Genomic DNA, 26,097 nt, shown 5'->3' on the forward strand with positions numbered 1-26,097 from the left:
GAAACAGTGTTGGGGAGCTGTCACCCATATCTTCCAAATATGCCTGGGGCCCCCAGGATAATTATCTCATGGGTTCCTCCATGTATTATTTGGGCTACCAAATAGGATTTAACTGTATTTTTTTTCTACTCTTCATTGAGGACTATAAGCTCCATGATATTCCATGAGTTTTTCCTCACTCTTGAATTGCCAGAGTTTAGCCAAGTTCCTTAATTCATGAAGACAGTCAATACATATTAAGTGAATGGGGAATAGCCCCTGTTTCTGTTACAGCAAAAGCAAAATAACTAATGCTGACCACATGATTGAGGGTATCGTGGGACACTCTGCCTGAACCAAGGAGACCATCTCCAGTCCCTCCGAAGCAGCAGTATGTCCTTTCATTGTTGCCAAATTCTTCTGATACCAAAGCTGCTGATGCCCTCGGTATGCAGCAAATACTGCACACATGATATTAATGATACAGTGATTTTAGTTTTCAACTTGTACCTGAGGAAAATAGTTCTGATCTTTTTTTTTTTTTAAGATTTTACTTATTTACTTGAGAGAGAGAGTGAGAGAGACAGAGCTGGAGGACAGACAGATGGAGATGGAAAGACAGACTCCGTCCCAGGACCTGGGATCATGACCGGAGCCAAAGGCAGAGACTTAACCGATTGAGCCACCCAGGTGCCCCAGAAATAGTTCCGATCTTCTTTGCTCATCTGCTTTATTTATGAATCCTGTATCTAACAGGATTATTTACATCCTGGGTCACCTAGCCCAAATCATTACCGAGGTAAGTCGAGAGGGAGTAAGATGTTGTCATTGTTGTCTTTGTTGGAAATTGTGTTGGATTTTTGCTCTCAGTATTTTTCCTTCCACTTCCCATTTCTAACTGGTTATTTACGCTCTTTGTGTTTCTTGCCCAAGATTTATGGGCTCAGAGAGAAGATTACTTCCCAGGTTTTGTTATCCTAAGGCCTGTCCTATCGTAAGAGATTAAGCTAAATGTCAGTGGAAATGAGGTTATTTGGGGGTAAAGGGGTAAGGGAGGGCTAAGTAAGAGTTTTTTAAAAATGTGAAGGGTGGGAGAGGAGGCAGTGATCAGACTTCAAAGCAAACTCCTTCCAGGAGTGACCAGGAAAGCTGGGCTCTGATCAGGAGACTCCTAAAAGCAGCTCAGATTTATGAACCCCTGTGGACCCCAAGAGCAGGGATCAGCAGGACTTCTGCAACTTGGACTAGGAGCAGCACCATAAGGACCCCAGAGCCCTACCTGCCACTTCCTGGATCATATAGAAACCTCTTGGATTCTGTGGAACCACAGAGAAGGATACAGTCCCTAAATGACAGAGATTGAATTTTCTGCCATCTGGTAGAACTACAGTTTAGAATTAGAATTTAGTTGATTTTTCATCCATTTTGAGTTTGAATTTAATATAAAGAATAAAATAATAAAAAATAAATAAAGACAGTCATAATGTTTGCACAATCAAGTGTGCCCTCCGAGATTTGATCCTGTTATCATTTTTAAATTTTTAAATGTAAAAATTCCTTAATGCATCTGCAATGAACTCATTCATTCAATGAATATTTATCGAAGGACTTTCAAGTGACAGGCATTTGGGATAGAATGGTGAACAGGGCACATAGGCCAGAGCTTATAGCCTAGCAGCAGGGTAAACTAGTAAACGGAATTAAATACAGTGTGCTAAGAATAATGATAGCATAAGAATTCCTTAGGGGAGAGATAGGAGACTATTTAAGTCAGAGTTAGGGAGCAGACATGAGAATGTTCCTCCTGGAACAGACTTGCACAGGAGAGAGTGCTCAGGAGTTGAGACAACATGGAGTTCCAGGTGGGGAGGGGTGAGAAAGGAGCCCAGAGAGGCCACCGAGGTCCAAGTCACTAATGGTTTGAAAGCAATGTTAAGGGACTTGGGCTTCCAAGTGATTTCTCAAACTTTTCATAGCTAGTACAAATTACCATCAGGTTTCTAAAGAGGTTTCCTTTCTTCCATTGCATTTTGCACACCTAAATGCCTATGGCTACTGATGCAGCCAGAAGAGTCTCTCTGATTTGCAAATTTGCTGGTTTGTATCTCCATTTCTTTCAGAGCTGTGCTATGCAGTAAACAGTGAAGGAAATTTTATGAGTCACAGATGGTTTTCACCAGAAAAGGGCAGTTTGCAACTTGGCTATGACCTGAAAATGGCTCCTCCTCCTTGCACAGGATTCCTTTATCTCTGTTTTGCTTCCTTTGTCGCAACATCGAACATCCCCAAGATTGCAGCAGCTCAGGTCCACTTCTGTTGTAAAATAAGGAAGGGAAAAACTGTTTCTACTTTCGCTTTAGGTTTATGTCATCACCTTTTAATATTTCAGTTCTGAAAATAAGATTGCATTTTAAAACCAACCAGATTAACTGATATACCAAACAAAGCAGTAGCCATACAACCCACCCAGAACTACATAGGCCCAGGTAACATAGGGCTGAACGCTGGAAGGGAATTTGCTCCAGGGCAGCGTAATGTAAGCTCTCCTACAGTAAAAATCTGACATGGCCATATTTTCTTTAAATCTTCTTTCAATTATGTCACCAGCACTTGAAAAGTTGAAGACAGCTTAAACATTAACTTTTAAGTCACTGGTTAAAATGCAAGGAGCGTTGCCTTACCCATTGCTAAAAATTTCCATTTTCCAAGGGCTGGAAAGATTCCAGTGAATGCCCCACCTGTTCAAGGCAGTTGGAAGAACAAGCCATTATTATGCAGCTGATTTTATATTCACAGTGTGCAACAGAGTTAGAGCTTAAAATTTAAAGAAACTTACAAACTTTTGAGAGCAGACAATAGAATGCAAAAAGAGATCTCAGACCTTTTTTTTGTACTCTTGAGTGGCAAGAGGCAAACTGGAAAAAAAAAATAGGTTGACCTACAGAATAGTATCCTAACCAGCTAGAGAGTAAAATTAATTTATAAGGTGATACGTTTTTATGATCATTTAGCTTGATAATCTATATAATACTTTGTTATAGTTGAACTCTATCAGCTTCGGTGAATCCTATCTGGGAGATCCATGATGTAGACTGCTAGAGTTCATGTAAATACTATGTTTCCTATTCTGTAATGTCTGGCAGTGCCATCCACCAGGTCCTCATGACATAGGCCTATACTATGCAATAATGCCTAATACCCACTAACACATGGTCTGGTCTTCTGTGAGAGGACTAGGTAGCCTGTGTGAGGGGCTTGTGTGGCCATAGATGTTTAATATGTTTCAATCCTTAAAAGTAATAAGTTTAGAGTTTTGTTGGGGTCATTGACATAACAAGTCTTCAATTTCAATTGTGTCACTGAAGTGGGAGCCATCACACACTCTGGCCATCTTCCAGGGTAAGAGACAAGACTGAATGTTTGAAAAGGCAGCACTGCTGTGTGAACCAGAAGCATGGCTTCCAACCACAATCACTTGTGACTTCACTGTGACTCTCCTAATGCGAGATCCATTTAAAGCCAGAGTGTGAGAAAGTGGTCATTGTGATCTCTTACATTAACAAGCAATAGGAAAAAAAGGAGAAAAAAATATTTCATTCCAACAAAATCATAGGCTTTAGAACACCTGAACAAAACAACTGGAAGCCAGGGGTTTATAGAAAAGTAAGCAAAGAAATCACTTAGTTGAACTCGCAGTAAGAGATGAATGCTGTACATAAGTAAATAATTGTATTAGAATATTATTAGCATCTGAGTTTTATTAAAACGGAGCATTGTCTAAAGCTGAATTAAAATACAGAGCTCTTGATTAAACCAACCCCAAGAAATTTCATGAGATCAAGGAAGGATGTAACAAAAGATCACAAAATAACATATTAATAACGATGCTCATCTTTACCCTATCTGTCTAAAATGCATAAGTTTGGAGATTATCATCTATCTGGAAGATTATGAATCTTTTGCAGATAGTTTTACAAGATGGATCTACTGGTGACATTTAAAAAGTACTTAAAAATCTCAAAATGTGGGACGCCTGGGTGGCTCAGCAGTTGAGCGTCTACCTTTGGCTCAGTGCGTGATCCTGGATCCAGAGATCGAGTCCCACATTGGGCTCCCTGTGAGGAGCCTGCTTCTCTCTCTGCCTATGTCTCTGCCTCTCTCTCTCTCTCATGAATAAATAAATCTTTAAAAAACAAAATCTCAAAATGTGTTTGTCCACGGTCCTTTGATGAAATTAACACTACCAAAAAATAACATAAGTTAACACATCCAGAATAATATATAAAATATGCTTAAAATGGTTGTGGTCATTATTTATATATGCCAGGCATGCTTCCAAGAAAGCAAGATAAACTAAAGTTTATCTTCCTATGTCATTAGGCAAAGACACAATTCTTTACATCCAAATTAGTGTAGATTGCATTAATGAAGACTGAACGCATCATAAACAAAGCATACTTATATAAGTAGGCACTTAGTAGATTATTATTAGCATAAATTCCTATTGTGAAGTATTTTTCTTAAAGATTTCATTCATTTATTCATGAGAGACACAGAGAGAGAAAGGCAGAGACACAGGCAGAGACTCCATGCAGGGAGCCCCACATGGGACTCGATCCCGGGTCTCCAGGATCACGCCCTGAGCTGAAGGCAGCGCTAAACCACTGAGCCACCTGGGCTGCCCCTGTGAAGTATTTTTTAAAGATATATTTATTTTATTTTAAAGAGAGAGACAGCACAATGGGGAGGGGAAGAGAGAGAGGGAGAGAATCTCAAGCAGACTCCCCCCACTGAGCATGAGCCTGTGGAGGGGCTCAATCTCAAGACCCTGAGATCATGACCTAAGCCAAAATCAGAAGTTGAATGCTTAGCCGCGTGAGCCACCCAAGTGCCCCAACTGTAAAGTTTATACTTAAAAAGAACATGCAAATTATCTATATTTTAGTGAATAATCCTCTAGAAACATTTAACGAAGCAGTATTGGCAATTCCTACTCTTATAATTAGGAAGCACTTCACTAACATCACTTAAAAAAAACAAACGCATAAATTTGAGAATAGAAAGACACACACTTAGTATGGATCATAATCAATGGGGAACCCTTAGAAACATTCTTATTTATTTACTTATTTAAGTTTTTCTTTAAATTCCAGTCAGTTAGCATACAGTATAATATTAGTTTTGGATGTACAATAGAGTGATTCAACACTTCCATACAACATCCAGTGCTCATCACAGCAACAGCCCTCTTTAATCCCCATTACCTATTTAACCTATCTCTGTACCCACATCCCTTATATATATATATATATATATATATATATATATATATACCATCTCTTCTTTATCCATTCATCAGTCAATGGACACTTGGGTTGTTTCATCAAAATAAAAACCTTCTGCACAGCAAAGGAAACAATCAACAAAACTAAAAGGCAACCTACACAATAGGAGAAGATATTTGCAAATGACATATCTACTAAAGGGTTAATATCCAAAATATATAAATAACTGATACAACTCAACACCCCCCAAAAAATGTCCAATTAAAAATGGGCAGAAGACACAAATAGACATTTTTTCCAAAGAAACATACAGATGGCCAACTGGCACATGAAGAGATGCTCGACATCACCAATCATCAGAAAAATGCAAATCTAAACTGCAATGAGATATCAACTCACACCTGTCGGAATGGCTAAAATCAACAACACAAGAAACAAATGTTGATGAGGATGTGGAGAAAGGGGAGCCCTTTTCCACTGTTGGTGGGAATGCAAACTGGTATGGTCACTCTGAAGAACAGTGTGGAGATTCCTTAAAAAGTTAAAATAGAACCACCTTATGATCTAGCAATTCCACTACTGGGTATTTACCCAAGGAGACATTCCTACTTATTTAAACAAGCTCTTTGATAAAAATTTTTTATAGTACACCTCCCTGAAGATTCAAAAAAGGAAAAAAGAGGGCAGACTCCCAAGGAACTCAGAATCCCTTAATATTTGCTATCAAAAGCATATTTCAGTGTCGAATGAGAAAACAGCTAGCATTATTTAACATCCTTTTGGAAATTTGGGATAAAGCATGAGATAAACAGAAATAACAAAAAAGTAACTATTTGAAAGAATTTCATTATTTGTAAGTAACATATTCATGAGTCTAGAAACCTAAGTGAGTAATCACAAATCTCTTAGAATTAGTCAGAGTTTATTAAAGACAGAATTAAAGCTTCGTGTTGAAAAAGTAGTTTATAGTATAACAACAGTTAACAGTTTGTAAAAATAAGAGGAAAAAAGGGTCACATAAATAGCAACAAAACAATAAATGGAAAAAAAAATCCAAAAAACTGAAATTCCTGGGGGTTGCTCTAACAAATGTGTACAGGGTCTATTAAATAAATACACATACACAAACACAGAAAAGACCTTTAAAATTACCATACTATGTGATGAGATTAAATGTTTCATGTTTCTGGATTAAAAAAATAATAAAGATCTGTGAAGATATTAATTCATCTCAGATTAATTTACAAATATAACGATCTCAATCAAAATGTCATTGGTTTTATTCCATTAGTGAAAATAAAATGATGTTTCTAAAAGCACTAGAAAAGCAAGTTTGTGGGAAAAAAAATAAGAAAATTTTGAAAAGAAATTATGGGAGATTTGCCCTGTTAGACATTAAAGTATATTATAAGGCAAAAATAACAGAAGAGTAGACAATCATTGCAAATATTGTTAGACAATGAAACAACTGATCCAAAAGAGAGCTAGTGGTGCCTGGGTGATTAATCAGGTAAGCAACTGGTTGATTTCATTAAGGTCATGATCTCAGGATCATGAGATCAAGCCCCGAGAAAGGCTCTAGACTGGGCATGAAGTCTGCTTAAGATTCTCTCTCTCCGTCTCCCTTTGCCTCTCCTCACTTGCACTCTCTCTTTCTTTTTCTCTAAAATAAGTAAATAAATATAAAAGAAAGCACAGCGCATATGAGTTTAGAAGTAATCATGAATCAATAGTGAAGAAATGAATTATTAAATAGTTCTGAAGAAATTCAAATTATTGAAGGAGGGTATCAAGTTTATTTCTCACAATGTATATTACAATAAATTCCAGGTGGATTATGGGACTATAATGTAAAAATTAAAAATGCAAAAGTGCTTTCTGAGTATATACATATTCTTTTAAGTCTGCCATAAAAACAAAGTTACATTTAAGTGGATTTTTAAATTTTTTAAATCCTATATACAAAATAGACTAGAATTTTATTTGGCAAAGGTCAGAGACAATATACTTGTAAAATATATGGTGGGTAAAAGGTTAATGTCCTTTCTTCTTTTCTCCTTTTTGTTCTTCAACAATGTATTAAGCTTGGGACAACAATGTGTAGAAATTGAAAATGTAATGCCAAACAACATAGATTTGGTCTCCATGGCTCTTGCTACAGGGGTACCTCCCTGAGTGGAAAGTGGAGAAAAAGATGCCCCCTGTTGGCAAATTGTTGAATTAATAAGGGCTGGATTTTAGGCTCCACCGCTCTCCTTGGTTGCGGCCCCTGGGCAAAATGTGGGTACAGCCCTACATGGGGACTCTCAGTCCCCCTGTTCACAAACAGGCAAAAAGGTCAACTGAACAATTCCTATAGCAGCATGCAAGGCAGAACAGGGTATGGAGTACTGAACCTGAACTGAAGAGTCTGGGAAGGCTAACTGGGAGAAATGGTAATTACACTGGGACCTGAAGAATGAGCAATATCTACACATAAGTACAGAACGGCATATTTACAGGGCGCCTGCATGGCTCAGTTCATTAAGCGTCTGCCTTTGGATCAGGTCATGATCCTGGGGTCCTTGGATAGAGCCCGGTGTCAAATTCCCTTGCTCAGTGGGGAGTCTGGTTCTCCTTCTGCCTCTGCTCCTGCTCTTTCTTTCAAATAAATAAATAAATAAAATATTTTTATTTATTTTTTTAATAAAATATTTTTTAAAAGAAAGAATAGTGTATGTGTGAAGGTAAGATCCTCATTTTGTAAACAACTCTTGCAACCAATAAAAAAAAATTGCCATCACAAGATAAAATTAGGCAAAATGCACTAAAATTCACAGAATTTTAATCGGAAAATCTGAACACTGATTATTTGGGAGGCCAAATAATCAAAGAAATGCAAATTGAACCAGCAATTGAGATACCAAGTTTCTTCTATAAATTTGAGAATACTTGACAGTTTGTATTAAAAGCCCTAAAAAAAAAATAAATAAATAAAAATAAAAGCCCTGAAAGAACTCATAGCCTTGGGATCCCTGGGTGGCGCAGCAGTTTGGCGCCTGCTTTTGGCCCAGGGCGCGATCCTGGAGACCCGGGATCAAATCCCACATCGGGCTCCCGTGCATGGAGCCTGCTTCTCCCTCTGCCTGTGTCTCTGCCTCTCTCTCTCTCTCTCTGTGACTATCATAAATAAAATAAAAGAAAAAGAAAAAAAAAAGAACTCATAGCCTTTATTCAGGTAATTTCACTTTAAAAATTTTAATATCAAAAAAATAAAAATAAAATTTTAATATCAATAACACTAATAATAGTAATGCAAAGATGTAATGTAAGATTATTCATTTTCAAACATTATGTATACCATCAACTGATAAATGGATAAGCAGAAAGTGGTATATCCAGTGGAATAAAGTTCTAATACATGCTACACCATGGATGATCCTTGAAAACCTTATATCAAGTGAAAGAAGCCAATCACCAAAGATCAAATAGAGTAGTGGTGGTTGGAATTGGGGGTGTGGGGAGGGAATGAGACAGGTGAAGTTTCTTTTATAATGAACTAAAATTAATTGTGGTGATGGCTGCACATACTTGTAAATATTGTAAAAAACCACTGCATTGCATAATTTAAATGGATTAATTGAACAATATGTGAGTTATATCTCACTAAAGATTTTTTAAAAACAGTATGTCTAGTAGCAAATAGGAGGAAAAAACCCAATATCCAAAATTTTTTATTTTTTATTTATTTTTATTTTTTTAAAGATTTATTTATTCATGAGAGAGACAGAGAGAGGCAGAGACACAGGCAGAGGGAAAAGCAGGCTCCCTACTGGGAGCCCTATGTGGGACTCATCCTGAAACTCCAGGATCATGCCCTGAGCCAAAGGCAGACGCCCAACAACTGAGCCACCCAGGCATCCCTCCAAAAAGTTTTTAAATGGTTAGACAATATTGTGATACAACTATAAGTTGGAGTAGTATATGTGAAATGCTGCATTATATGATGTTAAGGTGTAAAAATGATATTAAAATCTACTTACACCTGGGGTGCCTGGGTGGCTCAGTCAGTTAAGAATCTGACTCTTAGCTTTGGCTCAAGTCATGATCTCAGGGTCCTGGGATCAAGCTCCATTTCACCCTCAGTAGTGAGTCTGTTTCAGATTTTCTCTCTCCCTCTCCCTCTGCCCCTCCTCCCGCTCACATGCCTGTGCTCTCTCTCTCTCTAAAATAAATAGTAACTCTTTTTTAAAAAATCTACTTATATCTATTATATAATATTGACATCTAGTTATATTTGGATATTGGCATTTGTGAGTGATTTTATCTCTTCTGTTTGTTGTTGTTCATTAAAAATCTTCTGTAGCATAGGCATCTCATTATTTTCACAATGAAAGGAAATGACTCATTAGGAAAAAAAGATTGAAAAAAATTTGAAAACTTAAGATAATGCCCAAAACTAAACTTCTGGAAGAAAAATATAGGAGCTAGAAGTTAGAATATTAAAGGCTCATTGTGTTTCTTTTCTGTTTGTTCCCGTTTTTTAAAATGTGTGTAATATTTTACACAATTAACTTTATGCCCTACACTTCCTGTGGTGACCCACAAGCTATTTAAAACTTTCTTTCTTTCATATTAGTCATTCAGAAGAAAAAGGAAGCTGTTCACAAATGATATACAGCTCTAAAAATCCTATGTTCTTGCAATTTCAACATAAAAAAACGGGAGGGGGTGATTCGATTAGTACGCAACAGTAAGATTTCTAAAGTGTTGATTCACTTAGAAATGATAAAGTAAAAAACTACTAAAAAAATATTGAAACCATAGTACAAGTTTTAGAAGTATTTAAGCTGACCTCCTTTCCAAAGTGTAGGGTTTAAGCTGCTTAAAAGCAATCTTTTCTAAAATCAGCTTCACCTTTTCAAAATGGAAAGAGCAATATCCATAATTTGATAAGCAGGATTGAAATAATGAAATGTCTATTATTTGCTTTGAAATACTTAAGCAACAATAAAGAAAAGGAAAAAATGCATGGATAAAGCATATGTGGCAAATCTTTGATAATTGTTAATTATAAGTTATTGATATATTTAATCCTACTGTACATTTTGAAACTTTTTATAATGAAATATTTTTTGAGTGGAACATTTTAAATTTCTTAAAAAGAATATAAGTATAACCTACAGTAAGAAATCAATAGATACACAAGACAAAGAGGAAGCTTACAAATCTTAGGTAATATACATATGCTAAAGACACTTAAATTCATCTTGTGACTTCAAACATCAGTAAGCCATGTGAAGAAAAAAAAACCCAACTCCATATTTAGTTGTAAATTAGAAGAAGTAGGAGACTTTCTTTATATTGTCCTACGAGGTAGAACTCTGACCAATGGGTATAAACTCCAGGAAGACAAATACTGCAAAGATGGAATAGGTTGCTTTGGGAAGTTGTAATTTACTCACTCCCGGAGATATTAGCTAGACATCCTCTTGGAAAGGCAGTTAGAGGAAGATTTCAGGCATCAGTTGTGGGGCTGGACTAAATAAAATTCCTTTAAGCTAACTTTGTTATTCAACCAAAGAGTGAGGCATAATAATGAGCTGGTTACTAGTTCCATGGCTCTGGGGCCAATCATGCTCAACCTCTAGGTGTCTATGAAACAATATTTATCTCTCAGGGTTGTTGTGAGGATTCAATGATAAAATATATATAAAGCATTAAAACAGTGCGTAGCATATAGTAGGTACTCATCAATATTAAACTTTACTGCTATGATGATTAACAACATAAGCTTTGGAGTCAAACATCAGCTTCGTAGCCCAGGCTCTACCATTTGCTATACCTTTTTATTTAAATATCTAACAGTTTATTTAAGTTTCTTTAAATCCTTTTACACTAAATATTGAGGAGCAAGTGTTAAAATTCGTTAAGTAATGTGCACATGATACAAGATTGATTTTGTATCAATACAAACAACATTTTGTATTGATAAACACAAACGACATTTATCTTTTTTATAGTAGTAATAACATTATTTCCTCCATATCAAAATTTCTATGATTCAAAAAAAGTTACTGAATGATATTAATTATGTTAAATTTCATTTCCAACAATGTTGCTTTTGAACTTACTATATATTGTGCTTGACATTTACATTGAGGAATAAAACTTACTGCAGACAGCATTTTCTGAGTCACATTGGCCATTAGCAGAGCTGAGGAACTCCCTAATTTTTCCTGCCTGGAACCTCCACCAGAGATTGTCCATTGACTGGCTGCCAATGTCACAACAGATGACTTATTCTTTCCAGAGCATCCACATCTTGTCACCAGGAGACTCTTCCAGAAGTAAAATCTTTGTGGTGTTTATGGCTTATTTTAAGATTTTTGGAAGACAAAAAATGTAAAATATGAGGATTGTAGCATTTTTAAATAGGCTGTTATAAACTCATCAGCATCTAAGGAAAAAAAAACTATATTTATCATTCTAATTCCTGATTGCTATTCAACAACAGTTTAAGATTCACTGCTTTGTTGTCAAAGAAATATTTTCAAATAATGTCTGTGTATTTCTCTCTATATGTCTGTAACTCAAGCAAGGAATCCAAAACTGAAGGCACTTTGAATCAGTTTTAAATATGAAACATGAAATTTGGCATCATCATTTAGCATGATGTTCTTCCTATAGTTAAGTGCTCAAAAAACATATGTAGACTATAACTGAAAAAGATTATCCAAAATAAATGGTCTTTGCAATTTAGCAGCATTAAAGATGTATTATGGAAGATATAAGAAGAAAGCTTAAGCCACTATATCAAGTAGTTGTTTCTAAATCTAGCAAAAAAAATATTATGGTGCATGTAAAAGATCTTAAACATCTTACCCATTATTGTATCTGTGCATATTAACTCAGTGTTAAATTATGATATCAATAGATAAGCTATAATAGCCATCATTGCCTGTTTTATTGGATTGTTTTTCTTAGGGAAAAACATTTTTATTTAATTTAATTTTATTTTATTTTTAAAAATTTTATTTATGTATTCATGAGAGACACACAGAGAGAGAGAGGCAGAGACACAGGCTCCATGCAGGGAGCCCCATGCAGGACTCGATTCCAGAACTCCAGAATCAGGCCCTGGGCCAAAGGCAGGCGCTAAACCACTGAACCACCCAGGGATCCCTCATTTTAATTTTAGATGAGATCTTTCTCTAACAGGTTTTCTGAATGTAAATACTCTGGACAAAATTAGAGATGAAAATTTCTGGACAATTTTCTTTACTTAGAAAACCTATGTTGAGAGATTAAAATTAGCTTTTTGGTGGGCACTAGTACATTATAATTTTACAATATTGTTTAAAGATTTACTTATTCTAGAGAGAGAGAGAGAAAGTTCAGGGGAAAGGGCAGAGGGAGAAAGAGAGTCTTAAGCAGGCTCTGCTGAGCACAGAGCCCGAAGTATCTCACAACCCTGAGATCATGACCTGAGCTGAAATCAAGAGTCCAATTTCAACCCACTGAAGAGTCCAGGCACGTCAACTTTATAACATTTTTGTTTTATTTACTTCCATATTTATTTTATATTTTATTTAAATTCAATTTGCGGGCAGTCCCCGTGGCACAGCAATTTAGCACCGCCTGCAGCCTGGGGTGTGATCCTGGGGTCCCGGGATCGAGTCCCCCATCAGGCTCCCTGCATGGAGCCTGCTTCTCCCTCTGCCTGTGTCTCTGCCTCTGTGTGTGTGTCTCAATAAATAAATAAATAAATAAATAAATAATAAACAAACAAATAAATAAAATCTTTAAAAAAAATAAATTCAATTTGCCAACATATTGTAAAACACCCAGTGCTCATCTCATCATGTGCCTGCCTTAATGCCCGTTATTTATATTTTTTTAAAGATTTATTTATCTATTTTAGGGAGAGAGAGAGAAAAGGCAGGTGAAAGTGCAAAGTGAGGGGGGGGCAGATGGAGAGAAGAAGAGAAACTTAGACTTTGCACTGAGCACAGAGCCCAATGTGGGGCTTGATCTCAGGACCCTGATATCAGCTCCTGAGCCAAAACCAGGAGTCGAAGGCTTAACCACAGTGCCATCCAGGTGCCTCTATAATATTTTTAATTGTAAACTATAACTATGTCTTGAAGTTTTAAAGTTTAACTCCTCTAAAACACTCTGCAATATGTCAACCTTTAAGTTTTTAGTGAGTTAGTTAAGAGCCATTTAGAATATGGACCCCAGTAACCCAGAGAGAACAAAGCCAAGAGCAAAACCCAGCTAGGCCTCTGTGATATCAAGAGATGACCTGGCCCTCACAGCTAGACCTTACTGTTCTATTGAGTTTAAAATGTCATAGAATATCAACATCAGACAAGGCCACTCTGTGTGATAAAAAAAAAAAAAAAAAAAACTAGACCATTCTGCAATCATGTATGAACACATACAAAAGCATGACCTTTGTCCAGCTCACAAAAATGACCAAACTCCCTTTCCTGGCTGCTGTAGACTCTTTCAATTCAAATGTTGAAACCTAATCCCAAATATGATGGTAGGGGGGGTACAATTGGGAGGTGATTAGGTCATGAGGATGGAACCCTCATGAATGAGAATGAGATTAGTGTCCTTATGAAAGCAACCCTAGAGAGCTCCTTTGTCCCTTCCACCACATAAGGATCTAGCAAGGAGATGCTGTCTAAAAACCAGGAAATAGGCTTTTACCGGACACTGAATCTTGGACTTCCCACCCAACAGAACTGTGAGAAGTATGTTTCTGTTGTTTAAGCCACCCAATCTATGGTATTCTGTTACAGTGGTCTGAACAGAGGAAGGCCCTGGCTAATAGGAGTGATTCCTGCTTCTTTACAAATTACATCCATAGCCTTAATTTAGGCTTTTCTTCTAAATAAGATCTATTTAGATATGTAATCATAGAATTACCCCCACCTCCTAATAGTATCCAACCCAAAGCAAACCCCCCTTGCTTAGATCTTCCCCAAACAACCTAACTCAAACAAAAAATTTTTAAAAGATTTTATTAATTTATTCATGAGAGACACAGAGAGAGAGAGAGAGAGAAAGGCAAAGACATGGGCAGGAAAAGAAGCAGTCTCCCTGAGGGGAGCCTGGTTTGTGGGACTCAGTCCCAGTACCCCAGGATCATGACCCAAGCCAAAGTCAGACACTCAACCACTGAGCCATCCAGGTATCCCCAAACAAATATTCTATTCTATAAGTATTTTCTACCAGCCTCTTACTGAGTTCCCCTTAGTTGTTCAAGGTTTACATTCTCCTTTGTTCCCACCAGTAATAAATCCTAGGTTTTACCACAGGTGTGTTCCTGGTGGTCTTTGGCTGGAAAGCAATGATAGATGTAGGACAGTCCCTTTTCTTTCTTGGCATCACCAATGTTTTCCTCTTCACCCCCTCCTTGCTCTCAGCATATGAACTTGTAAAATGTTAACAAAATAATTTTACTTTGCTCTGCTGAGTGCTGTTCACCTGTCCTCTCCTTCAGTGTCTTGGCTGACAGAGTGGGCACAGGAATTAAGAGCAGAGTGATTGGATATCCACTTTTTCATGACACTCTCCCAACATGGGAGAATGCTGCTGGGTCCCCTACCTCCCATTGTGGTTTGAAATTAACTTTCTTGGCACAGGATGAAAACTGGAACAATTACAGGCTTCTCACATAGGGTATGGCAGGTGGCACTTATACTTCATAACAGGAAATGGATAAACACTTGCAGCCTTTCAAGGGTGTGTGTGTGTGTGTGTGTGTGTGTGTCTATGTCTGTGTCTACATATGCATGTACATGTGCACAGGTGCACAAAAGCCAAGAGCAGAAAGTGAAAAAAAAGAATTAGCTCCAAGAAATGATAATATATGGGCAATGACTTTTTAATACATTAACTTGGGCAGTAAAGAAACTTGGATACCTGAGAAGCCTGCAATTCTCCCAGTTTTCATCCTCTGCCAAGAAAGTTAAGGTCAAACCACGATGGGAGGTTGAGGACTCAGCAGCATTCATCCACGTTGAGAAAGTGTCATGAAAAAGTGGATGATCACTTATCAGTCAAGACACTGAAGGAGAGGACAGGTGAGCAGCATTCAGCAGAGCAAAAATAAAATTAAAACGTATATTATATGTGTTTCTTTTCATGAAAAGAATGAAACTTCCTTCTTATGAGTTCTTTAGGTATTGGAGACTGTAGAACACCAAAACTTGGAGCTTCCACACTGCATGTGGAGCCTGCTTAAGTTTCTCTCTCTCTCTCTCTCTCTCTCTCTCTCTCTCCATCACTAAAAGAAAAAAAGTCAATATATAAAAATGATTGGTAATATGAGTTTTCTATTGTTATTGCTTGCCTTAATTGGTCTATATCTTCAATTCTTAAGGTTTTCTTCCTTTTTGTATAAATTTACTTATTTAATATTTGTCCTTTTGGCTATTTTATAAGCCTCAAAAAGAGGAGTTACTATGTTGGCCTGTTCAAATTATTTAGGTCGTATTAAGGATTCACTATTTACTAAATTGATGAAGGCCTCATGATCAATGTAGGTGCTCTGCTGAATTATTTTTGCTAAAAATGGGCCAATTGATTTGAGAATTTCTTGTTTCACATCCATCTCTTCTTTCACAACCATTCTTCTCCCATAGTTTTTTAAAAACATACTTAAGGGGCACCTGAGTGGCTCAGTCAGTTTGGCATCTGCCTTTGGCTCGGATCATGATCCTAGGGTCCTGGGGTAAGATTCCCCATCAGGTTCAGCGGGAACCTGCTTCTCCCTCTGCCTGCAGCTCCCCCTGCTTGTGCTCTCTCTCTCTGTCAAATGAATAAATAAAATCTTTTTTAAAAAATACTTAAGGATATAATGCAGATTACAGGTCCAAATCTTATTTCCCTACTGACCTTACAAAAAGATGTGAGAAAATAGTGACAAAGAGTATGATGACAAGACTTCCGTAACCATAAGAAACACATCATAAGGTGCTAAGACTGGCCTCACAGAGGGGAAATCACATTGGCTATAGATATCCCTCCCACTCTCTAGTCTAGATAAGTTTTATCTCTATGACAGGAGAGCATTCAAGACAGGGACAAGGGTCATCTATGATTCATGAGTTTGACAGAGCAATGTCAAAGCCATTGATATAAAATCCCCAGTCCAGTTCCAGAAATACAGGCATCATCCACTAATCTTGCATACATCAATGTTTAAGCCCTAGAGCTTACACTGGGGGATATAATCTTGTTTATGGCTCAGGCTTTCTAGAGATTCTGCTGAAATTTATGTTCCTGAGCTTGAAGAAAGATGAAAAGGCACCCTCTTTAGGGTGAGGAAGGAGTTCTCTTCCTCTTGTTTTCTGCTTGAGAATATGGCAATGCCTAAGAGACAGTGAGGACAGCATCTGTGGATTGTGCATTATATCCAGGCATTAAAGTATCAGATAAGATCCAGTAGGGACAAAAGTAACATAACCTATTGAGATAAAAATAAACCATATTCCAATATAGGACAATGTCTATGACTCATCTCTTGATAAGAGATAAGGCCTTGAAAATATCAGTCTAAGGTACAGTTTGGTAAAAGAATCAACATAATGCCAGTCATTTTTAGGAAGGAAGCAAATTGTGACACAGGAAGTTTGTCTTTAGTTTCTTTACTATGCCTCTCATCCTTAAGGTGGTGAAAAGAAGTTTTGAGTCAATAAATTTTAAAGATGACTTAACAAATTGGAGAAGGTGAGAGAATAACACATAACTAGCATACTATAAGAGGTAATGTAGCTTCTGTATGTGGAAATACCTATGACTGGTTGGTCTGAAAAGATGAAAAACAAAATAAAAGTTCATAATATGATAACGGGTTTATACAGTACACATGTAGACATCCTTTCCAGATAACTAAATGTTAGAAAAGGAGAGGACAAACTTGATAGAACATCATGACCATATAGGAACTTAGAAGTCATTCTAATCCAATCTCCTTATTAAAAATCAGGGAATTGGGAGGGATCCCTGGGTGGTTCAGCAGTTTAGCAACTGCCTTCGGCCCAGGGCGTGATCCTGGAGTCCCCGGATCAAGTCCTACATCGGGCTCCTTGTGTGGGGTCTGCTTCTCCCTCTGCCTATGTCTCTGCCTTCTCTCTCTCTGTGTGTGTGTGTGTGTGTGTGTGTGTGTGTGTCTTATGAATAAATTAATAAAATCTTTTTAAAAATCGGGGAATCAGGGACACCAGGGTGATTCAGTCAGTTAAGCATCTGCCTTCCACTCAGGTCATGATCCCAGAGTCCTGAGATCGAGCCCTGTGTCGGGCTCCCTGCTCAGTGAGGAGTCTGTTTCTCTTTCTCCCACTGCCCCCCACTCATGCTTTCTTGCTCTCTTTCTCTCTTCCTCTCTCAAACAAATAGATAAAACCTTTTTTTAAGAAAAAATTGGGGAATTGATAGAGTGCCTGGGTAGTTTAGTTAAGTGTCTGACTCCTGGTTTTAGCTCAGGTCAAGATCTCAGGGTCATGCGATCAAGGCCTGCTTGAGATTCTCTCTCCTTCCTCCTGTTCTCTCTCTCTCTATCTGTGTGTGTGTGTGTGTGTGTGTGTGTGTGTGTGTGTCTTTCTCTCATAAAATAAATATTTTTTTAAAAAATTAGGAAATTGATACTCAGAGAAGTGAGGTGACTTTCCCCAGAACACCCTGCTGATAATAGCTGAGCTGAGACTAGGCCTTATTTCTGTATCCAACCACCTCTCCTGACTCCATTTGGAGCCCTCATAGAGTACTCTGGCCGGAAAATGATGCTTTGCCATGGAATATCTTTGAGGTCTATTCAATTTATTCTCATTTTCACAGCCCTGAATCAGAGAACAGATGAAGTAATTAATTCTAAGGTAAAAAGAACTATAGCTGTATGCCTTATCTCCTCCATGGATTTCTACTGAGCACTCTCAGAGGGAAAGTCCAAAACCAAAGAGTCAGCTGTCTGCATCACTACTCTATGATGTCGGAGATAATGACAGCCAGGGCCATTCTCTTGGGATTTCTAAAATTGTACAACCTAGATACTCACTAAGTCACTTTAAAAACAAGACAACATGCACTTATGCTAAAGCCCATGTCATCAACTGAGATTTAACTTGATTGCAGTTTTGATTCTCTGAGAAATGGAATCTTAAGCCAATCCATCAGGAATCACCTACTCAGCATTAGTTAGGTAATTGCCATCCCCATCAGGAAAATAACCTTTCAATAACTAATCTGCTTTTTTGCTTCTAGTACTACTTCGCTGTTCCTCCTTCCTTCTGTCTATAAAACCTCATAGTTTGTATAGCTTTTCAGAGTTCCTTTCTACCTGATGGACTAGATGCTGCCTGATTCATGAGTCACTTAATAAAGCCAATAAGACCTTTAAAACTTAGAGTTGAATTTTAGTTTTTAACTGTTTTAATGGTAGCAGTGGGATTCAAAGCTTCAGAGATAATAAGGAACGTAGACATCCATACCCACTGAAACCTTTGCAGTCTCTTTTTCTCACCATACCAGAGAGCCATAGGTAAGTTCCTCTTGATCTGAACTCTTTTTTTTTTTATCTGAATTCTCTGCTTGTATCAGATTTCCAGTCCAAGGTTAACAGTTAACAGGTCAATCTACACTGATGGGAGGCTCTAATAGAACACCAGTCCTTAGCATCCAGAGCTTAGCAGGTCAGCTTCAACTGGCAGATGGTTCCACTTTGAACTCCAGTCCCTCTCCCTTGGCAAGCCCACAGTATCATTTCTTTGGTTATTGTTGCATTCTGCTATATGTTCATTAGATAAAGGAATAAGATTTGTTGTTAATGAGAATCCTAGTCGCCAAACTGCAAAACTGGTGGAGCACAGGTCAAGAACTTTGAAGCTGTTAGAGCACTCATCAGATAAATCTAGGTTTCCCATCATAGGATAAGTTGGCCACAGAACAGGTTAGATTAACACGAAGTCACAAGCAAACCTCAAGAAAATTTCCATGGGTATTATGCTGAGTGAAATAAGTCAATCGGAGAAGGACAAACATTATATGGTCTCATTCATTTGGGGAATACAAAAAATAGTGAAAGGAATAAAGGGAAAAGGAGAAAAAATGAGTGGGAAATATCAGAAAGGGAGACAGAACATGAGAGACTCCTAACTCTGGGAAATGAACTAGGGGTGGTGGAAGGGGAGGTGGATGGGGGGTAGGGGTGACTGGGTGACGGGCACTGAGAGGGGCACTTGATGGGATGAGCACTGGGTGTTATTCTATATGTTGGCAAGTTGAACACCAATAAAAAATAAATTTATAAAAAAAAAGAAAATTTCCATGTAAAAAGGTACACTGTAAAACACCACAAAATCCCCCAACCCACATCCCTTTTAGGTATTAATTTGATTATGAAAGACATAAGACTTAACTGAAGAAATAGGATCCTCAAGTTCCAAAGAGTTTAGTCAATGGATTAAAGAAGTGCACTTGAAAGCAAGAGCTCTTAAAAAGAACAGGATGGCTTGAAGATTTTAAAATAGCTTATTGAAAAATTCATTGCAAAAGGCTAACAAAAAATTAAAGATATAAGAGGTACCCAAAACAAAAGACTATAAGACTGATGTGACTCCTACTGTTCCCCTTTATCTTTATCTGAGTACTACTAGTGCTTTGTCTGAATTACCCTTCCACTCTGAAGAGACTATCAGATAGTTAGTTAGTTACCTTTTAAAATAAGATCACCCGTGGGGGTGACTGGGTGGCGGGCACTGAGGTGGGCACTTGACGGATGAGCCCTGGGTATTATTCTGTATGTTGACAAATTGAACACCAATAAAAAATAAATTTATTAAAAACAAAACAACAACAAAAATAAATTAAATAAAATAAAATAAGATCACCCAAGGCTGCAGGTGATCCCCTTCAGGTATCTTTCACTTCTTGGTCAAAAACTAAAGTAAGGGCTATGGTTACTTCAACCCAAGGAGGATCCCTGCAAGTTTTCTGAACAACTTAGCGTCTTCACTGTGGCCTATGACCCTGGGCTGGCAGATCTTGCATCCCAAAATAGATATGGGAAGCAAAACGGCATAACTTCAAGAGTAATAGTTGAGATCCTTAATCTCTAACACAGTCCCCTTTTAAAACAAAAAAAGGTCACCAAAAAGCAACTGATCTTTAAGAAGCTATTTCCAGAGTCTTGCATAACCACACTTATTGATCTATTATCCAAATCTGCAAACAGAAGAAAGATGAATCTGTAGCAGATTTTTAAGTCCATCTGGAAGTTCTCTTCCTACAGCATGAAAAAAGGGCATGGGAAGGTAGGCAAGGACACACCTCAAGGGAATATCTTATTTCTCAAATATAGCTGGGTTTCTGAGACTCTTCTTATTGTTAACAAAGCCATTGTAGCCTTGGAAGCAAAAGCTGTCATCATTCTGGCTTTTCCTATAGTGAATGCTTGCCATTAAATTTCCCTTCAGAGGTTCATCCTCTGAGAATGTCACTCTCTAAGGTGCTCCTGGTTTATATGGAATGGTATTGTAGGGAAGGAAAATTTTCCACCCCCAACTATGTCTCCTTGGCATAAGGATTATTTTAGGATGCCTTTTTTTTTTTAGCATTTAATTTTTAAAGTTTATTTATTTAAGTAATCTTTATCCTCCATGTGGGACTCAAACTCATGACCTAAGATCAAGAGTTGCCTGCTCTTCCAACTGAGCCAGGTGCCCCTATTTAAAAATGTTTAAAATATAAATAACCTACAGTATATTAGTTTCAGGTATACAACATAATGACTCAATAATTCTAAACATTTCTCAGTACTCATCAAAATAAATGTATTCTTGGGGCACCTAGGTGGCTTAGTGGTTGAGCATCTGCCTTCAGCTCAGGTCATGATCCTAGGGTCCTGAGATCGAGTCTCATGTCAGGCTTCTCACAGGGAGCCTGCTTCTCCCTCTGCCTATGTCTCTGCCTCTCTCTTGATGTCTGTCATGAATAAATAAATAAAATCTTTTTTTAAAAGTGTATTCTTAATCCCCTTTTATCTTTTCACCCATCCCCTCCCTTCGGCAATGGCCAGTTTGTTCTCTATTTAAGAATGGGAGGGGTCTCTTTTTTTGCTTATTTGCTTTGTTTCTTAAATTCTACATATGATTGAAATCGTATGGTATTTGCCTTTCTCCGACTTATTTCACTTAAAGTTATACACTTGGGCAGCCTGGGTGACCCAGCTGTTTAGAGCTGCCTTCAGCCCAGGGTGTGATCCTGGAGTTCTGGGATCGAGTCCCACATCAGGCTCCCTGCATGGAGCCTGCTTCTGCCTCTCTCTGCCTCTCTCTGTGTCTCTCATGAATAAATAAATAAAATCTTTAAAAACATAAAATAAAAAATAAATTTATACACTCTAGTTCCATCTATGTTGTTGCAAATGGCAAGAGTTCATTCTCTTTATGGCTGAGTAGTATTCCACTGTGTGTATGTGTATAAAACATTTGTCTTGGGATCCCTGGGTGGCGCAGCGGTTTGGCGCCTGCCTTTGGCCCAGGGCGCGATCCTGGAGACCGGGGATCGAATCCCACATCGGGCTCCCAGTGCATGGAGCCTGCTTCTCCCTCTGCCTGTGTCTCTGCCTCTCTCTCTCTCTCTGTGAGTATCATAAATTAATTAATTAATTAATTAATTTAAAAAAAACATTTGTCTTGTATAAAAAACCATCTTCTTTACCCATTCATCTATCAATAGACACAGGTTGCTTCCACATCTTGGCTATTGTAAATAATGCTCCAATAAATGTAGTGATTCATATGCCTTTTTAAATTAGTGTTTTTGTTTTCTTTGGTTGAATACCCAGTAGTGGGATTACTGGATCATAAGGTATTCCACTTTTCATTTTCTGAGGAATTGTCATATTGTTTTTTAGTTGAAAATTCAGGGCAAGAGGAGTACAATCTTGTTATGATTATTGAAAGTACAAGGCCTACATTTTGGTGGATAGAATTGATACTTCCACACCACATAGCATTCTTATGAATCACCTTAATAACAGGAATAATAGATGTTCTAAGTGGCTTTTATAGATCTCACTACATCAGTGAAGACTCTTTACTCTTTACTTGGATACATCTGATTTTTCATTCTTATCTGAACTGCCAATGATATCTCTAGCTTTGTTCTTCTTTTCAAGATTGCTTTGCCAGTTTAAGCAGAAACAGGATTCATTAAAGAGTATTCTATAGCCCACAGGCTCTCTCTCAGACTTGAGAGTGCTTTACACAGTCAGGAATAATATTTCTTTCTTGTGTAAGTTTAGGATGTTTATTTGAGACTTTTCTTACTTCTTGCGGTAGACCTGTATTGCTATAATCATCCTTTTCAGGATAGTTTTACCTCATCTCAAAGGTTTTGAATTGTTTTTCCTTTTTATTTGTTTCCATGTGTATGTACATAATGTTCTCAATCTTTTATCAATCTTTTATCCCTTCAGTCATCATTTTGATGTCTTTAGTACATTCCATTAAGTTCTAAGAAGATATCTATAGCTTCTATTTAAATTATCAGCCTATGGGGTGCCTGAGTGGCTCAGTTGGTTAAGCATCTGACTCATAATTTTGACTCAGGTCATGATCTCATGTGTCTCAGGGAGTCTGCTTGTGATTCTCTCCTTCTGCCTCTCCTCCCACTTGCACTGGCTCTCTCTCTCTCTCTCTTTCTGTCTTTCCCAAATAAATAAATAAATATTTTTAAAATTTAAAAAAGAAAAAGAAAATAAATTATCAGTCTATCAATTATGAATTGCCTCCATTGCAGTTATAAACTCAGAGATCTTGTTATTCTCTTAGTAATATTATATGTCAACATAATAAAGCCATGTATGAAAAACCCACAACTCACATCATGCTCAGTGGTTAAAAACTGGCAGATTTTGTTCCAATATCAAGAACAAGACAAAGAATTCCACTCTCAACACTTTTATTCAACATAGTACTAAAAGGCTTAGCCACAGCAATCAGACAAGAAAAGAAATAAAAGTCATCCAAATTAGAAAGGAAGCAGTAAAACTGTGACTGCGGATAAAATGACACTTTATATAGAAAACCCTAAAGAGTTCACAAAAAAAAATTGCTGATAAATGAATTCAGTATGGTTGTGGAATACAAAATTAATATATAGAAATCTGTTGGGACACCTGGGTGGCTCAGTGGTTGAGTGTCTGCCTTTGGTTCAGGGCGTGGTCCCAGGATCCGGGATTGAGTCCCACATCGGGCCCCTTGTGTGGAGCCTGCTTCTCCCTCTGCCTGTGTCTCTGTCTCTCTCTCATGGATAAATAAATAAAATCTTTAAAAAAAAAGAAATCTGTTGCATTATTATACCCTAATAAGGAAGTAGCAGAAAGGGAAATTAAGAAAAAAAATACTATTTACAATTGCACCAAAAGCTAATACCCCAGAATAAATTTAACCAAGGAGGTTATAAACCTGTACTCTGAAATATATAAAACACTGATGAAAGAAATTGAAGATGACACAAACAAATGGAAAGATGTTTCATGTATTTTTTTATTTCTTCTTGAATTTTTTTGGACCTATTCATTTTGGCAGCATGCTATTTAGCCTCCATGTATTTGTGTTCTTTCCAGTTTTTTTCTTGTGAATGATTAATATTTAGTGTCATACTTTTGTGGTCAGAGAACTTGCAAGATATTATTTCAATCTTTTTTTTAATTTATTAAGACTTATTTTTGGCCTCACATGTGATTTTTTTTGGAGAATTTTCCAAGTGCACTTGAAAAGAATGTGTTTTCTGCTGTTTGGAGATGAAATGTTCTGAACATATTTTCTTTAATGGTATCCTTAGATTCCTCTCTCTTTATTTTCTTGTGTATCCATTACAGATTTTTGATTTGTGGTTGCCATTAGGTTTATATGTAACATCTTATGCATATAGCAGTCTATATTAAGTTGATGGTTACTTATGTTTGAACCCATTCCAAAAGGACACAGTTTTTATTCCTCCACCCCACATTTTATGTATATGTCATATTCTACATGCTTTATTTTGTGAATCCCTTGACTGCTTTTTATATATATTATTGACTTTGATTGCTTTTGTGCTTTAACCTCCATGCTGGTTTTATAAGTGATTAATCTACTTTCGTTATGTTTTAATTTACTTATAAAATGTTGTCTTTCCTACTATTCTAACTCCTTTTTATGGCCTTTCCTTTCCACTCAAAGGGCTCCCTTTAATGCTTCTTGTGAGGGTGGTTTAGTGATGATAAACCTCTTTGACTTTTGTTTGTCTAAGAAACTCTTCATCTCTTTCTTTATTCTAAATGATAGCCTTGCTGGATAGAGTATTCTTGGTTGCAGGTATTTTTCCTCTCAGAACTTTGAAAATACCATGCCACTCTCTTCTGGCCTGCAGAGTTGCTGCTAAAAAATCAATTTATAGCCTTCTGGGGTTTCCTTTGTAAGCAACTGTTTTCTTTTCTCTTGCTGCTTTAAAAATTCTGTCTTTATCACTACTTTATGCTGTATTAATGATTATATGTTTTGGTGCAGACCTCCTTGGGTTTTTTGTTCAGGGTGTCCTACATCTGGATTTCTGTTTCCTTCCCCAAACTTGGGAAGTTTTCAGCTATTATTTCTTCAAATAAATTTTCTGCCCCTAGTTATCTGGGTGGCTCAGTCAGTTAAGCATCTGCCTTTGGCTCAGGTTGTGCTTCCAAGGTCCTGAGACCAAGCCTCATGTGAGGCTCCCTCCTCAGCGGGAGTCTGCTTCTCCCTCTCCCTCTGCCACTCCCCCTGCTTGTTCTCTCTCTCTCTCTCTCTCTCTCTCCTCTCTTTCTCTCTCTCTGTGTGTCAAATAAATACATTTTTTAAATCTTTTGAAGAAAATCCTGTCCCTTTCTCTCTCTCTTCTTCTCAGATTCCTTTTTGTTTTTAGATTTTCTTTATTTATTTAAGAAAGAAAGAGAGAGAGAGAGAGTATGAGCAGGCAAGGAGTAGAGGGAGAGGGAGAAACAGACTCCACACTAAGCATGGAGCCCAACTCAGGGAGGGGGTAAGGCAGGATCATGACCTGAGAGCCAAAGGTAGACACTTAACCAACCGACCTACCCAGGCACCCCTTTTTCTGAGATTCTTATAATGCAAATGTTATTATGCTTGATGATGAGTTCTCTTAACCCAATTTCCTTTTTTTAATTTTTTTTCTTTTTGCTGTTAAGCTTGATTGTTTTCCCTGAATTCTGTCTTGGTTGCTGATCCATGTTTCTGCTTCCTCTATTCTGCTGTTGATCCCTCTAGTGTATTTTTACTTTTAGTTATTGAGTTCTTCATTTCTGATTGGTTCTTTTTTTTTTATGTTTTCTATCTCTTTGTTGAAGATGTCACTGAGGTCTTCCACTCTTTCTCAAATCCAGTCAGTATCTTTATGATCATTACTTTGAATTCTTTATCAGGCATATTGAATCTCCATTTCATTTAGCTCTTTTGTTGTGGTTTTGTCCTGTTCTTTCACTTAGGACATATTCCTCTATCTCCTCTTTTTATATGACACTCTGTGTTTGTTTGTTTCTATGTATTAAGAAAGTTAGCTATCCTTCTTGATCTTGAAAGTAATGGCCTTATGAGGAAGAGGTCCTGTGGTACCCTGTAGTAGAATGTCCTCTGCTCACCAGGCACTTCGTTGGTGTCTGCTACGTGTGTTGCATGTGCTCTCTGAATGAGCTTGTGACTGGGCTACTTATCCCTTTAGTCTAGTCAGCTGCAATGACCCATTTTTCCTGTTTTTGGCACACTAGGCAGGGTTTGGTCCCTAAACTGTTAATTGGCCAGTCTGG

General features: G+C 37.4%; 1 long non-coding RNA gene across 1 annotated transcript in view; it reads left to right on the plus strand.

Annotated features, from left to right (window-relative positions):
- The first annotated feature begins 374 nt into the window (after window positions 1-374).
- The window catches only part of LOC112665625 (uncharacterized), an 82,061-nt gene continuing 56,338 nt past the window's right edge, over window positions 375-26,097 (plus strand). Inside the window, exon 1 of the long non-coding RNA XR_003140508.3 lies at window positions 375-778. This is a non-coding gene — a long non-coding RNA (uncharacterized LOC112665625). The remainder of the gene's footprint in view (window positions 779-26,097) is intronic.

The sequence above is a fragment of the Canis lupus genome, chromosome 27 (genome assembly GCF_003254725.2).
Source record: "Canis lupus dingo isolate Sandy chromosome 27, ASM325472v2, whole genome shotgun sequence".
Taxonomy (NCBI): domain Eukaryota; kingdom Metazoa; phylum Chordata; class Mammalia; order Carnivora; family Canidae; genus Canis; species Canis lupus.